At 49.6% G+C, this 16,675-nt stretch overlaps 1 protein-coding gene and 1 pseudogene across 1 annotated transcript in view; both read right to left on the bottom strand.

The window, feature by feature from the left end:
- Positions 1–16,675, bottom strand: part of LOC129528335 (adhesion G protein-coupled receptor A3-like) — a 49,934-nt gene that overhangs the window by 14,574 nt on the left and 18,685 nt on the right.
- LOC101131338 (kinesin-like protein KIF1C) lies at positions 3,279–6,428 on the bottom strand (annotated as a pseudogene).

Here is a 16,675-nt window from a genome sequence, read left to right as displayed (position 1 = left end):
GCTACTTCTGTGAATTCATTTGGAGGCAAAAAATTATCAAGTCTGCACAACATACCTGAAATGATTATAATTTCTGGAAATACTAAGATTACTAAAAACCTTCTTGTATTCATGGAGCATAAAGTCTGGTAAGAAAATATGTTACAATGGTGAAAATACACAGAAGATTGGCTAATTCTGTAAATAAGGAAGTAAGTTGGTTCTGTTTTGAGCTTCACTGAGAAAGCACAGCTGTTGGTTGAAGTATTACTATGCTGTGTCCTTCATAAGCACAGAGCCATGGTACAGGCAAAGGTGGGGGCCTCCAGCACGTAAAAAATTAGCAAAAGGGCAAACAGCACAGGAGATGAGAATATGGCCTGGTGCCTTCATGAGAAAAAGGGCCAGGGAAGTATTCAGGGAATGGGCTACAGAGCAACAGACTCCAAAGCATTTGATCATTTACTATTTTCTAGAATATTATTCAGCATTACAGATTTATATTTAAAAATTATAAAAATAAATAATAAATTCATTTATTATAAATAATTCTTATTTGGATTTTAAAATGAAGAAAACAGCCTAATATTTTATTTATTTCATTGCAATACGTATTCCGGGTTCTAATCCTTTAATTCAGAGACAATAAGGATGTGTAGAAAATGGAAAGATTTTTGAACTGTTATACTTGAAATTTCTGCAGAGTATATAGGAGATGACCAGTTGGATCTTTCTGAACATCCTCTAAGTGTACGCCTCTTCTAGGGATCACTGCTGTGGAAAATGGAGAGCAGAAGGTGAGACGTAAGCATAGAATGAAATCACATTGCCAGGTTTCCTCTATAGAAGCAATTCTCTTGAGAGAGGAGGGAATAGATAAAGTATAAAACAAGACCCTTTACATAAACTACTGTAGTTGAAACTGGGATGAAAATAGGGCACTGATAATAGAAGACAGAGAGCAGCAAAACGTGGGAACCAATTCATGGAGAGGAAAAAATGTTTCCTCAGGTGATCCGCATGAACAGTGGCTCAGATACTAGAGTCACAAAGCCAGGAAAATCAGGGAAAAATAGATTAAACACAGTATTCCAGCAAGATGGGTCTTAAATATACTAAATTCGAAGCATAATATGGAGATCAAGAATGAAAATAAGGATTTGAGAGACATTGATAATTTAGTGGTGTTCAAGCCCATCAAGAGTGAATCAGAAGGTTGTGAGGGAACTGAGAAAAGAAAATAATCAGGAATAGAATCTGAGGGTAAATTGGCTTTTAACAGGCTTAAAAAAAGAATAGGCCATGGAAACCATGAGGGAATTTTCTGAAATGTGGAAATATAGGTAACAATAAATAGTTTTAAAAACCAAGAGATGATCATAGGATCATATCAGTAGATGCAGAAAAGCATGATAAAAAACTCTTGGCTAACTAGAAATAGAAAGGAATTTTCTAAATGGTAAAACAATGTCTACAAATGTCTACAGCAAACATCAGTACTTAGTGGTGAAATATGGAAAATGTTTAACTAAAAAACTAAGACTGAGATAAGGATGCCTGCTATCTCCAATTTTATTCAATATTATTAAAAGTTCTTACAATAATAAAGTAAAACAATTATGTACACAGAAAGATACAAATAAAAATATAGTTTTAGAAACAGATTATGAATTCAATACAACAAATGTTTGGTATTTCTAGTTAAGGTAGTGTGACATAGGTGTAAGGATTTTCAAATGCATCAACAGAACAGGAGAGAGAGAGTTCAGAAATAGATCCACATGGATATGGACACTTGATTCATGACAAGGTTTCAGAAAAATAATAATTTCAATAAATTGTCCTAGGTTCATTATAATGAGATTTATTGCCATCTTAAGTGTAAGCAAAATCCATCTTAGACAGTGTACATATCTAAATTTGGAAATTAAAGCAAAAAGTTTTAGAAAATGCCGTAAAAAGTTTTTCTTCATGACTTCAGAATAGGCAAAGACTTCTTAAACAGGGCACAAATTACATCAACCATACTCTATGAAAATTAAGAACTCATTTTATCAAAAGATAAAAAGAATAAAAATGCAACCCAGAGTGGGAGAAGATGTTCAGAACACACATATCAAAGAATTCCTATTCCGAGCATAGAAAGAAATTTATCCTTAACACAGTATGAAATTATCCCACTCTTACCTAGCAGAGAAATAAATTGTATAAACTAATGATAGAAGTAGGCCGTCTCAACAGCCAAACTGACAGCAAACATTTCAAGAGAAACTATGAAAGTCAGAAGACAGTGTGCAAATTTTGAACAGGTAACTTGTAAATGAGAAAATCAAAATGGAATGACATTTTAAAAAGTCAAAAAGGCAACCAGAAAATTCTAAACCTTTCAAGGACACTCTTCTAAAATAAATATATTTTCCAAATAAAGACTGAAAAAAGAAGTGACAACAGTAAACAACGCACAACAAGAAATACTACAGTTCTTCATGTTGGAGAAAAATAATATTTGATGGAAGAACAAAACTGCAGGATGGAATGAAGAAACCCGAAAAGGAAATTCAACGCAACTACAGTAATGTCTATTAGAATCTGACAATCATAAAAACCAAGTATATCAGAACAATGGCAAAAAAGGCAGGATAAGGGTAAACAAAGTTAAACTGTTTTGAGAGTCTTACACTGCCTGTGATGTAGAAAAGTCCTGTTTCCTACATCCTAGTTTAAGGTAGAGAAAAAAAGTTAAAAATGAATACTGTAATAACCAGAGTGAACACTACAAAAATATAAAATGGTAAATGAATAAACTACTAGACATAAAATTAAAATTTATAAAATGCCTGTCAAGAGGAAAATGGAAGAATAAGTTATACTTTTTTCCCCGTTTGCTATCCTTTATTAAAGGGCCCACATCCTCATGGGACTCCAGCCAAACCAGTCAGGCCCCCAAATATAGCAGGAGGCCTGGAAGGGGAGGAGAATGACTTATGATCCCACTATGCCTCCTTAGAAACAGAAACCACCACAGACAGCCAGACGGATAGAGGCTGGGGAGAGCTTGTCTCACTCTCAGTCCTCTTACCCTTTCCCCTACTTGAAAAGAAACTCAAACACTGGCTATGCAGCACCCTAGCCCCCACCTCACCCATAGCAGCATTTGTGGGACCCGCCCCCTTGCAAGGGGTGGCCCCGAGGCAGCTTCCTACCTCTCCCTTCACTCTGGTTTGCTCCTGGCAACTCCGCGCCCTCTTCCTCAGCCTCCGCCTCGGTCTCCCCCATGTCTTCTATCACCTGCTCGGACCTTCTCTCTCATCTCCTGAGCCTCCCTGCCCCAGTACTTCTGGGGGAAGCAGCATCTCAGGCGTCTTCCCTTCTCCTAGCAAGGGGCCCCACCAGGCCCTCTGCCCAGGATGTGGGACTCACACAGCCGCCCCACTCTCCTTGAGGTCAGGGGCAGAGCGCTGCCATCTCATTTGTGGGGGAGTAGTGTATGGGGGGGTAGCAGGGTCTTGGGGGCCGCTGGGCTGGGTACAGTCGGGGCTGCTGAATATAAGTTGTGCTTTTTGGCCTAGAAGTGCTGGGGTTCAGGCTGTGCAGAACCCGCTCCCCAGGATTGGCCCCCTTCCTCCAGGGAGTTCCTGCGGAGATGGTGGGAACTTCGGGGACTTGGAGGCCTGCGGGCAGGGGTGGCTGGAGGGGGAGTGACCTCCTCAGGGAGAAGGGGTGGAGCTGGAGCCTCCCCGCTCCCCATCCCTGGCCAGGACTCCAGTGCTGGGCATTGCTCTTGAAGGGGAAGCGCAGCTTGCGTCGTGAGGGGTTACAAAGCGGGTTGGGGGCCTGCGCAGCACCCCCGCTCCGGCCCTCACAGCGCTGCAGTCCCTGCAGCTGTAGCTGCTCCTGCTTAAGCCAGCAAAGGTGACCTTGATGGAAGGCAGGGTCCTCCTCTATGAGCCGCGACACCCGCTCCCAGCTTGACAGTGGTGGTGAGGGGGGCCAGGCTGAGGGCATGTGGTCACTGGGGGCTGCCTCCTCTCATCTTTCAGGTGGGGCCCAGTGGAACTCACCACCTTCTTCATTCTCATCCTCATGATCCTGGGCCAGGGGGATGATCCTCTCCATGCAGACCATGCGGTCCTGCAGGGCCTGCAGCTCCCAGTCCTTGCTGCTGTTCTGCAGCTTCACCTGCTGCAGAATCCCCATGAGCTTGCGGATGTGGGCCTGGAGGTCCTCCACCTCCACCCCTCGGGTTCCCTCCTCGCTGCCACCACCACTGCCAGCTCCGCCTCCTTCCTCCTCGCCCACGGTGTCCCAGAAATCCCGGGCCACAGCCCTCCAGGCATCTCTGGGGCCCTCTGGCTTGCCATAGGTGTGACACAACTCCCACACCTTGAGGGTGGCCAGGGCCTCAATCTCAGCCTGCCCGTCGTGGAAGTAAGCCAGGGCCACCTCATAGCAGATCTTCTTCACCTCCTGCATCTTCAGGTCAGGCATGGTGGCGCAGCGGGGGTCTTTGCCTTGCAGCCTTCCTCAGTGGGGGATCTGATAAACTCTGCAAGGGGCCCTGCACTTACCACCACCAACCACAGTGAGGCGAGCCGCTGGGCAGCAGGCTCTAGCCTCCAGCAGCTAGCCAAGGAGGAGCTCTTGCTGATGGCCGCCTCCTACCACTCTAACCATACTGTGGTCTCTGTGGCCATCTTCTTTGATTACAAGGGAATAAAACTAGATATCAATAAGAAGAGTAATTTTGGAAACCATACAATCACATGGAAGTTAAACAATACACTCCTGAATGAATGACTAGTGGGTCATTGAAGAAGATACTAAGACGGCAATTGAAAAATTTCTTGAAACAAATGGTAATGAAAACATAATATACCAAAACTTATGATACACAGAAAGCAGTAGAAAGGCAGAAATTTTTAGCTGTAAGTGCCTACCATCCAAACAGAAGAAAAACTTCAAATAAACAACACATCTTAAATAACTAGTAAAGTAAGAACAAACTAAACCCAACATAAATAATAAAGATTGTAGCAGGAATAAAATTGAAATGAAAAAAATACACAAGATTAAACAAAAAGTTGGTTTTCTGGAAAGTTAAACAAAACTGACAAACTTTTAGTCAGGCTAACTAAGAAAAAAGAGAGAAGATTCAAATAAATAAAATCAAGAGACAAAAAAGGAGACATTACAACTGATACTTCAGAAATTCAAAGGATCATAACTGGCTATTTAATAGGCCAATAAATTGGAAAGCCTAGTAGAAACTGACAAATTCCTAGATGCATGCAATCTACCTAGGTTGAACCATGAAAACATCCAAGACCTGAACAGATTGGTGGTAACAAGTAATCAGATTGAAGCCATCAGGAAAAGTCTCCCAGTAAAGAAAAGCCCAGGAACCGATGGCTGCTGATGGCTTCACACCACACATTCACAGACCTAGTACCAATCCTACTCACACTACTTTAAAAAACAGGACAGAATACTTCCAAACTTACTCTATGAGGCCGTTATTACCCCGATACCAAAATCAGACAAAGACATGAAAAAAGGAAACTACAGGCCAGTATCTCTAATATTGACACAAAAATCCTCAACAAAATACCAGCAAATCAAATTCAACAATACATTAAAAAGATAATTCATCATGATTAAGTGGGATGTATCCCTGGGATGCAAGAGTCATTCAACACACAATCAGTGTGATACACCATATCAACCAAATAAAGGACAAAAACCATATGATCATGTCAATTGAAACTGAAAAAGCATTTGATAAAATTCAACATTGCTTCATGCTATAAATCATCAAAAAACCAGGTACAGAAGAAACATACCTCACTATAATAAAAACCACACGAGAGAGACCCACAGCTAGAATCACATGGAATGGGGATATATGGAAAGCCTTTCCTCTAAGATCTGGAACATGATAAGGATGCCCACTGTCACCACTGTTATTTAACATAGTACTGGAAATCCTAGCTAATGCAAAATCGTAGCTAAAGCACACCCAAACCTTCCCCTTCCCTGCACCGTGGGCATTTCAGCACCCCATAGCCCGCTCAACCCAAAACCCCCCACCTGCCCCCGCGGGCAGTGCAGCCCTGGATAGTACCCTTAACCCACCTCACTGCTGCCGGCAATACAGTCTCAGATAGCACCCCCAACCCGCTCCCTGCAAAGGGCAGTGCAACCCTGGATAGGGCCCCCAACCCACCCCCTGGTGCAGGCAGCACAGCCCCAGATAGCGCACCCAACCAGCCACCCAAGGCAGGCAGTGATGCCTGAGATAGGGCCCCAACCCACCCCAGGCTGCGGGCAGTGTGGCCCTGGATAGCGCACCTACCCCTTTGCCTTTCTCCGTTCTGGCAGACTGCAGTGTCTGTCCCTGTCACCAACCGCAGCAAGGCGAGCCAGCAAGGCGAGCCAGCAAGGCCAGCCATAGTCCCGCAAGCTCCAGCCTCCAGCATGCGGCAGAGGGCATCTCCTACTCCAAGCTGGGAATGCAGCAGCTAGGAAGGCAGACACAGATGAAGCTGGAATGGTGTGACCCCTTGACATGCTTTATATACCAAGTTTATAAACTACATGTTCTGATTGGAATGAAAGGAAAACAGCTAGGCCAACTCTGATTGGACTTTATCTTCTCGTTCTGATTGGTTATTCTAAGACTTGCTCTCATCCAATCAGAACATGAAAATAAAGTTCAATTAGAATAGGTCTAGCAGTTTTCTCTCATCCAATCCAGGAACCTCGCTTGCATAACCTCAGTATATAATGCATGCTAAGGGGGAGTCCCGCCGTAGCGGGCTGTTCTTTGTCAACCTGTCCAGCCACTCAGTTTGCAGCTTAGAGAAGGTGGAAGTGGACTCCCCTGCCACACTCTGGAGGCTGGAGCCTGTGGCACCAGGGCTTGCATCTGCATGGTGTGTGACGGTGATGGAGATTGCAGAGCGTATGGAGTGGTAGGAGGCAGCTGGCAGCGAGAGCTACTTCCATGCCTGGCTAAAGGAAGAGAGGAAGAAGGAGGCACCTACTGCAGGCTGGAGGCTAGAGCCTACGGGACTGCGGCTGGCCTCGCTGACTCACCTCACTGGCTCGCCTAGCTGGGGTTGGTGGCAGCGATGGACACTGCAGCCGGCCAGAGTATAGAAAGGCAATGGGGTAGGTGTGCTATCTGGGGCTACACTGCCCACGGCCGGGATCTGGTTGGGGTGTTATTCCAGGCAGCACCACTTTAAGTGTGTTAGGGTGTTATCCTGGGCGTCACTACTTTAGGTGTGCTATCTGGGGCTGCACTGCCCACTGCGGGGGGGGGGGGGTTGTCAGCACTATCCTGGGCTGTATTGCCGGCAGCAGTAGGGCTGGTTGGGGGCACTATGGGTGCTACACTTCCTGCAACAGGGAGCAGGTTGGGGCCGCTATTGTGGTTACACTGGCAGCGGTGTGGGGGTGTGGGGACTGGTCGGGGCTCTCTGACTGATCCGGCTTCTTTGCCCACAGCGGGGTGGGGATGCTATCCGGGGCTGCACTGCCCATGGTGGGGGGCTTATTGGGGGTGCTATCTGGGGCTGCAAGGCCAATGGCAGGGCATAGGTTAGGGGCAGTATCGCATACTACATGGCTGGTGGCGGGGGGGGCGATGGAGAGGTTGGGGGGTGCAGGGAGGTGCTTGGTGGGGGGTTTTCCAGCGCTACCGGGCCAGACTGCCCATGATAGAGGGTGGATTGGCTGCACTATTGGGCGATTCACTGCCCACGGCAAGGGGTAGTTTGGGGGGTATCCTGCCAGTGGCAGGCGGGTTGGTGAGGTGGGTTGTGAGCACTGGAGGGGGATTGCACTGCAGTCAGTGGGGGTGAATTAGGGGCACTATCAGTTGCTGCACTGCCTGTGGTGGGGGTTGAATTTGGTGCGCAGTTGGGGACTACACTGCCGGCAGTGGCATATGGGATAGGGGCGCTATCAGGGGCTACGTTGCCTGTGGTGGGGTGCGGGTTGGGTGCGCTATCCAGAGCGTCATTCCCCGTGGCTGGGGGATGGTTGGCGGTGCCATCCACTATCTGGGGCTGCACTGCCTATCGCGGGGAGTGGGTTGGGGGCCTTAAGGATCTGTGGCTGCACTGTTCATGGCGGGGAGCAGGGGCATCACTACCTGCAGCGGTGGGGGGTGGTGTTGTCTGGGGGTCCTATCCGTGGCTGCATGGCCCATGGGAGGGGGCAGGTTGGGGGAGTTATCTGGTGCTGCAACGTCCGAGGCGGGGACGGGTTGGAGGCACTGTTGGGTGCTAAACTGCAGTGGTGAAGGCCGGGTGTCAGGGATGCTATCCTGGGGCCAACAGTGGGGTGGCGGGTTAGGGGTACTATCAGGGGCTGCCCTGCTGGTGGTGGCAGAGGTTGCAGCAACAGCAGTGGCCTCCAAGGAAGGAGCCTTCCTCCTCTCCCCAGACTCCAGACTCTCGAGGGTGACCTCCTCCTGCTCCTGCTCGAGCACAGGGAGTGCACAGCGTTTCCATGGGAATCCTGAACATGGTAGGGCCTCCATACCCGCCGTGGTTCTGATGGCCTGGGGCTGCTGCTCGCCTCGCCATGGTTGGTGGTGGCTACGGAGACTGCAGTGCACCAGAGTGGTAGGAGGACTGCTGGCTGCAGCCGTGGCAGGGTCGGGGCTGTGGCGGTGGCCAGGTGGTAGGAGCTTTGTAGGGTGGGCCAGTGCATTGAGGGCAACAGTAGCGATGGTTGTACTGACATTAGTGCTGGTGGGGACAGCAGCAGCAAGTCTAGGGGCCGGGAAGGGGCAGTAAGAGCAATGCAGGGCCTGCCTGGCCAAGACTTGGGTGGGTAGGAAGCTTCGGGTGCTGTACCATGGGCCTCAGTGGAAGCGAGGGAGGAACAGCCAGGGCAAGGAGGAGTCCTCCCCCTTCTCCTGCAGTCTCTGGAGGGAGCCCTCCTCTGCATGAGCCAGGTGTAAGTGTCAGCATATTATCTCACTCTTTTTTTTTTTTTCTGAGATGGAGTGTCACTCTGTCACCTAGGCTGGAGTGCAGTGGTGCGATCTCGGCTCACTGCAACCTCCGCCTCCCGGGTTCAAACTATTCTCCTGCCTCAGCCCCCCCCCCCAAGTAGAGTAGCTGGGACTATGGGCACTAATTTTTGTATTTTTAATAGAGACGGGGTTTCACCATGTTGGTCAGGCTGGTCTCAAACTCCTGACCTCAGGTGATCCGCCCCCCTCGGTATTATCTCACTATTAACAAAATTTAGGACGTGACTACTTGTATATCTTTTTGCTTTTTTTTTGTTGTTGATATTGGACTTATTCAAATTTCATGAATCAGGGAGTGGAAAAAGGTGTCATAATAGGCCTTCTAATTCCCTCCCCTGTTCTTTTTCCTTCCTTCCAGTCTGTTTTCTTCTCGGTATCATCATCTTGTTCCTTCTCCTGTTTTCTTTTCCCCAAGCAATGGCCTTAACAAACAACAAACCATAACTGAGTTTTAAGGATAAACTACTTGTTAGTGTGTTGTATTTTAAAAATAATCTGTCCATAACTATGTTTTAGTGATGAGGAAAAAATTAGTTGCATAATTATTTAGTTACTTGAGTAGCTATGCTTTCATGATCCTGTTAATGTGTCCTGACTTCTCACTCACCGGGTATCCCAGGAGCCCAGATTCCTCACCAGGTGTCCTGGGAGCCCTGACTCCTAACTCACTGTGTGTCCCGAAGGGCCCTGGACATCCTTTTGTCCCTTGGGTCCGGCTGGGCCCTGACAAAGGAGTAAATGAGGTCATAGAGAGGTCAAGAGGTCACACATGGGATCAAGGTCACAGAAGCGTTGAGTCAGCTTCCTGGCTGGGGATCAGTGTCTCCCTGGGGGGTCTCTTTGCCCTGGAGAGACAGTTTCAAGTCCAGTGGGAGGGGGCAAAGGTCAGAGCTCATGGGGTCACTCACTGTGGCTCCTTTGGCTTTTCTTGGGCCCAAAGGTCCCTGTGAGATGAGGAACGGTCACTGCAGGGGAAGGACGGGACTCGGAGGAGTGCAGAGGCCAGGTCCCGAGTCCACAGGAGCCTTGGGTTACCACAGCAGGGGCAGGCATTGGAGTATTTGGGGACTTTGGAGCCCAGGAAGTATGGGGAGGAAGCACTGGAGGTGTGAGGACAAATGGGGACCCTGAGGACTCGGCGTGTTATGCTGGAGGTCATGGGAGAAAACAGTAGGGCTCAGGGGATTTATTGGAGGAACAGAGGGTGGTGCTCACGGAGACGCCAGGATCTCTCCAGGACCAGTGGGGCTGGATGCTCCTGGAATACCCTAGGGAAGGTAGGGGGCTGGCTCAACTGGATCCTCCTCCCACCTCCTCCCCAGCCTCTGCTCCCTCCCTGACAGCTGAGACTCAACCCCACCCCTCCCCACCCCCAATCTGAATCCCACCAGGCCCTCTACTCACCACTCACTCTCTGCCAAGGGCAGCCCTGAGGGCCAGGAAGGCCCCATCTCCCTTCTCTCCCTGCCTCCTTGGGGACCTGATCAGTCCAACGAGACCTGGGTACCCCTAGAGAAGGGAGCAGGTGGCCAGGGGGATGCAGGAGGAGTCACGCACATGGGGGAGAAGGGCCAAGTTACAGAGAGGGACAGGGCACAGGGTCTCTGAATGGCCCTCCCTGAGCAGGGACCCCATGGCCTGGTGCTGGGGGCCTGGAGCAGAGCGGGGGCCTCAGGGTCCCATAGGCTTCAGGGCTGAGGGTGATGGAGCGACACCTAGCTGTGTGTGTGTGTGTCACTCACCTCTCTCTTGGCTCCAGGATCGCCCCTGAGGCCAGGAAGCCCTGGGGATCCTGTGGGAAGTCCTTCTCTCCAGGCAGAGGTGAGACCAAGTTCTCCCCATCGCCTCCCACTTTCTCCAGGGACACAGGCCCTCATCCCTCACCAGCCCTATCCGAGTCACTCACCAGTCACAGGACTGGAAGGCCTGGCCTGTGGCTCCAGCTTGGCATTGCTGACCCTGAAGATCTGAGGGGACCACAGGGGTGAGGAGGAGGAGCGTCCCCACGCCACACCCCTCCCATGGCCCCTCTCCCTCTCCCCAACCCCAGCCCTGCCCTGCTATGATTCACACTTAGCCCGGGAGCCCTTCAGACCACCAGTGCCAGTCCTCCCTGCTGACCCTGTGGGACCCTGTCTCCCCCAGGGCACCCACAGCATTGGCAGCATCTGAAACACACAGAAGGAGTGTGCATGTGTGAATGCACTGTGTGTGTGCAGTGTGTACGTGTGTGCAGTGTGTGTACATGTGCACAGTGTGTGTACATGTGTGTGCAGTGTGCATGTGTATGCAATGTGTGCATGTCTGTGCAGTGTGTGTACAGTGTGAGTGTGCAATGTGTGTACAGTGTGTGTGTACAGTGTGTGAGTGTGTAGTGTGTGTGTGTGCAGTGTGCCTTACTCCTGAAGGGCAGTGGAGGGGGTGTGAACTGGGGCAGGGGTTCAAAGTAGAAGGGGTGAGGCAGGAAGAGGAGCCAAACCCCAGGAGCCTCTCTAACATGGCCTCATGCTCAGACACAGGTCTTTCCTCTGCTGCACTGGACCACGGTCACAGCCACTCTTGCTTCATTGGAACACTGAGATCCGTCTTTGTTCCTGAAAGCACATCCCTGGAGGTGGAGTACGGACAGAATTATAACAATTCTCACTTTCTAGTGATTTGCCACTTAGGAAGTAATTTGCTTAGAGATTTTTATCTCATTACATTTTTATTTCATTATATCATGAAGTTCATGTAAGAATGAGTAGGATGAAATCTTATGCAAGCCTCTTAGAATTTCATATAAACCAGAGAACTGATCCATTATAGAAGCAGAGTGTAGTAAAAGTCTGAAGTCAAGTTTAAGCAGTTTTCTGGGCAAATGCAATGCTTATGAGATGGTGCAGGAAACTCCTATTCATTTAGCTTTGAAATCACTTAAATTATGGTTGCTGGAAATGTCTTCTATAGTCAATTTTTATGAGAAAGAGACAGAAGACAAATAAACCAATGGGTATCAGAGGTTTGTTTTTAAAGTAGCTTTCAGAGCATATCATGGAGCCCATTCAAAGGCAGCTCAGAATTTCAGACTTACACAGTAAAGGTCTATTATTCTTAATGAAGAACACGGCCATATGCTTAAGTATTTTCTAAATTTTCTAAAACAGATGGCTTTATTTTGTATAGTTTTGGTGTTCTGTGTGTTATAGTTCTTTGAAAAGTAAAATCTATATATGGATTTTATAATAACTGCATTTATGCAAATACGCAGTCAGCCAGCTTGCCTCTCCATGCACTCACAGCTTATGAGTCCTGTCTGAACTCCCCGCCTTCCTGCCCATCCCCTGCTGCACATCCCCTGCTGCACATCTGGACCCAGGACAGTCGTCTTCTGTTTCTCCTGCTCTCAGAGTCCTCTGTCTGTTCATGCCATGCTCCTCTACCAGTGCTCAGGGTCTTCTCACTCAGCTACTAAGGAATCTGGAAACGTCCTTTCCTCTGTGTTGTCAGCCTCTGCTCAGCCCCTGGTTCCTACCCTTTAGTTTATAAGGACTCCCATGGGTCTTGCGCTCAAGGACCACCTTGTCCTTTGGCCTCACCTCATCTCTTTGTCTGTCTCACCTCCCACCTGCATTCTCATCCCTTTCCATCTCCATTTTTTTTCTGGCTTTTTAAAAGAGAAGTCTGTCCTCATTGTCTCCCCTTCTCTACCTTTCATTTAGTTCACAACTCACTGCTCCATCACACTTATCTTTTCCACAATTCCACTGAAACTTTTTTGATACACGTCACCAATTTTCTCCAAAAGGCCTGTGATGAATGATCACCTCTAATCAAAGCTGGCCTCTACTAGATTTGACTCCCTCTTTCTTAAAACTCCTCCATGCACATCCTTTGTTTGCTTCTTTGTTTGTTTGTTGAGATGGAGTTTCACTCTTGTTGTCCAGGCTGGAGTGCAATGGCAGGATCTTGGCTCACTGCAACCTCTGCCTCCCAGGTTCAAGCAATTCTCCTGCCTCGGTCTCCCGAGCAGCTAGAATTACAGGTGCCCACCACCAAGCCCGGCTAATTTTTGTATTTTTAGTAGAGACAGGGTTTCATCATGTTGGCCAGGCTGGTCTCGAATTCCTGACCTCAGGTGCTCCGCTCCGCCTCGGCCTCCCAGACTGCTGGGATTTCAGGCCTGAGCCACCATGCCTGGCCTGCACATTCTCATACCTCCTTTTGTTGTCTTAAGTAGTTCCTCTTTCTTGATCTGCTCTTTAAATATTGTTAATTTCCCCCAGATTCTATGATTGGCCATCTTGTGTCTCTAAATACTCTTACTGAAGTAGCAGAAAAAGAACACAAAACTTGAAGTCATGGAAACCTGGGTATGAATGAGTTGTAAGAGCATGTTCACTATATTTTCAGCAAAATTGCATGAAGGCTGTGTCTGAGTTTTCTCATCACTTTTTTTTTTTTAACCAAAAACCAAAACCAGCTTCCATTTATTGATGGGCCCCACCCCCTGACGTCCTGGGGAGAGGGGCCCCCCAAAGAGCCTTTCTCTCTGGGACAAAATACAAATGGCAGAAACGGTCCATACAGAAAAGAACGTCTCTGAGGTCCTTGCGTTTCTAATAAAATGGTAAGAATCTTTCGTGTGGCGCCTCCCAGCTGGGCAAACCTTGACTGGCCAGGAGTCCAGGTGCCCGAGGTGTGACCTCAGCCCCTCACCCTGAGCAGGGAGGCTGGGCAGAAGCCTAGGCCCGCAGAGGCCCGGGGCTGCCGCACCATCACACACTCATGGTCATCCCTGGCGAGTACTGGCCCGCCGCGGTCAAGGTTTTGCTCTGGCCCCCCCGCCGCCCCGGCGGCGGGGGAGTCGAAGCAGTCGCTTACGCTTTCGCTCGGGAACAGGTGCAGGAAGGTCCCGCCGGCCACCATCTCGCCGTCGTCCCGCGGGGTGCCCGGGGCGTTGCTCAGGCCGGCCACGGCGCCAGGGGAGCTCTTCCGCAACCCGTCCATGTCGCCCGAGCCCGGGGATCTGCTTACGTGGTAAGGCTCCATCGCGCTCATGGCGGCCATGGGGCCCTCTGGGCCAGGGCCGAGCGGGAAATTAGCCCTGCCGGCACCCGGCCCGATGGGGTTCATGATAGTGTACATGTTTTCACTGGAGTTGGTAGAATCTCCAGGGCTAGGCATGATGAGGTGTTCCAGGGGGCCCACCTCCTCCTGGGGGTCCCGTGTAGCTGCCAGGGGATGAGGAGGAGTAGGGGATCGAGTTTCCACTGGGGCTGGCCCACGGGCCACGAACTCCTGGGCCCGGCCCACGGGCCACGAACTCCTGGGCCCATGTTCATGGCAGGCAGGCCTGGGCCGGCAAGGGAGTTGGGTGGGGGTCGCATGCCGCCTCCATAGCTCTGGGGCTCCACGCTGGCCATGCCGCGAGGAGGCGTCACCCTCTGCATTGGGCTGCCCATGCTCAGATGCCCCTGGGCTCGTGGGGAGGGCTCCATGGCGCCAGGGAGGAGGGGCTGGGAGCCGGGGAGGCCCGTGGGAGGCTGACTCGGCATCCGCAGGGTGGGCCGGGGGCCCCCTGGGAAGCGCGGTGACATGAAGGGCTGACCGTGAGGCCCCATCACGGGGGCGTTGGGGTTGTGGGGGGATGGCTGGGAGCCGGGGGGGCCCTGGAAGAAGCCAGCTGCCATGGGGCCTGCGGCCATTGCATCACCTGGGGCCATACTCCCCATCACAGGGCTGGGGGCGGCTGCAGCGCTATAGTCCTGGAAGGCCTTGGCCTCGCCAGAGTGCTCGCAGGCCTCTCTTCGGTCAGGCGCTGCGCAGTACAGGTCCCAGAAGACGCACCACCAGGAGTGCAGGAACCCGGGGGGCTCCCCCAGCGTGATGTTCTTCTCCCATCGGATCTCAGACAGGAAGGTCTGGGCTGACTTCTGGGCACCGATGTGCAGCAGGTACTCGTAGATGTATAGCGCCAACCACCTTGCGGCCAGAAGAGCCTCTTCTCCAAAATGACCCAGAGGCTGGGCAGAGGGGACAGTCATCTTTGTGGAGGGGTGGGGCATCCCAAGTCAGCTTCTCGCGGGCCTGGCTGTCGGAGGAAACGGCCGAACCCTTGCCCCTCTTGGCGTACGTGCTGCTCCGCGCCGCTGCCGCCGGGGCCCACACCTGTCAGGCGGCGCCGCGGGCCGCGCTAGCCGACGCCATAGCTACCCCGGGCCCCAGGCCTCACAGCCCAGAGCCCCGGGCGGGCACCGCGGGCATCGTCCGCGCGGGGGAGCTCCAGACGGCGGCAGCGGCGGCTCCAGCTCCGGCCCCGGCCGCAGGGTGGCTTTTTTTCTTCTCATCACATTTTATCAAAAATCTAATTTTAATGTCACATACTACCCACTATATTTAAATAGCATATATAAACATTTTATAATTACTGCATAGTTAGGCTATTTCCGGTGTTCATGTTGGATATTGCCAGGAATTTTCAGTCCCTAACTGTTCCGATAACTTTTTACTGACGAGTGCGGTATCTCCTAAAAGACACTGGGCTGTGGGGGTTAGCTTCTTTCTTTCTATGATTCCCAACACACACGCTATGCACACTCTCTTACCGCCCAATTGCCCTGTTGTTTCTGAGAGTGGGACTACATGTAGAAAGATAATAGAAGTCAGGGGAAGGTGGGGTGATCATGATAATGATAAGAGCAAGAGTCTGGCTTTCTCAGAAGGAGGCTTCTATTCAGGAAGGACACAGTTGCCCAGTTTCTATTTAGTGCGAATCTTGTGTTTCTGAATTAGGGCGAACACTGTGGGAAAAGAATGAAATATACTTGTATCTTTTTTAAGGCTGGCTTGTTTGCTTGGTTTCCATGGGAGACATATACATACAACACTATCATTTGAGTTTTGCAATTCAGTTAAATTGACCTACTAGTGAAAATTCCCTTACGATTCTATTTAAGATTCCTAAAGGGATTTTTACTAGTAGCTCAACTTTGTGTGTGTGTGTGTGTGTGTGTGTGTCTACTTTCCAGTGTGTCTACATCTACTTTAGTGGGAATTGGTAGAGGAAGCGTTATAGACTGCCAGTCAGAACCAATCTTAAACCAGAAATCTTGTAGTCAAGGATTATCTTGGAAAATTCATTATTTGATGATGGAGTTAATTATTTAGGATTCATGTTTCTTTTGAGAGTAATATGGAAGTAATTTTTGAAAAGAAACAATGTTAAGTTGTTGCAGCACCCTCCGTGCATAGATGAGAGTGTTGAAGCATGGATGTTTGTGAACAGACCTGCCCTAGTCTCTACAAAGAGTGAGTAGGTGTGGCAGGGTCTGTTCAGCCTGACTGGCCAACCCAAAATGGGGGCATAACACATGTGTTGAGCTCATTCAATACCTTCTGGAGTTGAGCTATTTGGATATTAAAAAATTGCTAAGGGCCAAAAAACAAATATTATATTTGTTTGCACTTACTGGGACAACAAAAGAAAATTGAAAAATTCAAAAGCTAAAATGGTAAAAATTAATAATGATAAACATTCATCATTTCTGTTCAGGGAAGTTAGTATATGAAATTTTTAACCTAAAGGGCAAATGTCTTGGCTGCACATATGCCATATTTGGGATTAAAGAATTAAAGACAAACATCTAATAGAAGAGACAATTCACA

The sequence above is a fragment of the Gorilla gorilla genome, chromosome 17 (genome assembly GCF_029281585.2).
Source record: "Gorilla gorilla gorilla isolate KB3781 chromosome 17, NHGRI_mGorGor1-v2.1_pri, whole genome shotgun sequence".
NCBI classification, from domain to species: Eukaryota; Metazoa; Chordata; class Mammalia; order Primates; family Hominidae; genus Gorilla; species Gorilla gorilla.
Note: the sequence above shows the minus strand (reverse complement) of the source record. Positions and strands in the feature narration are given on the sequence as shown.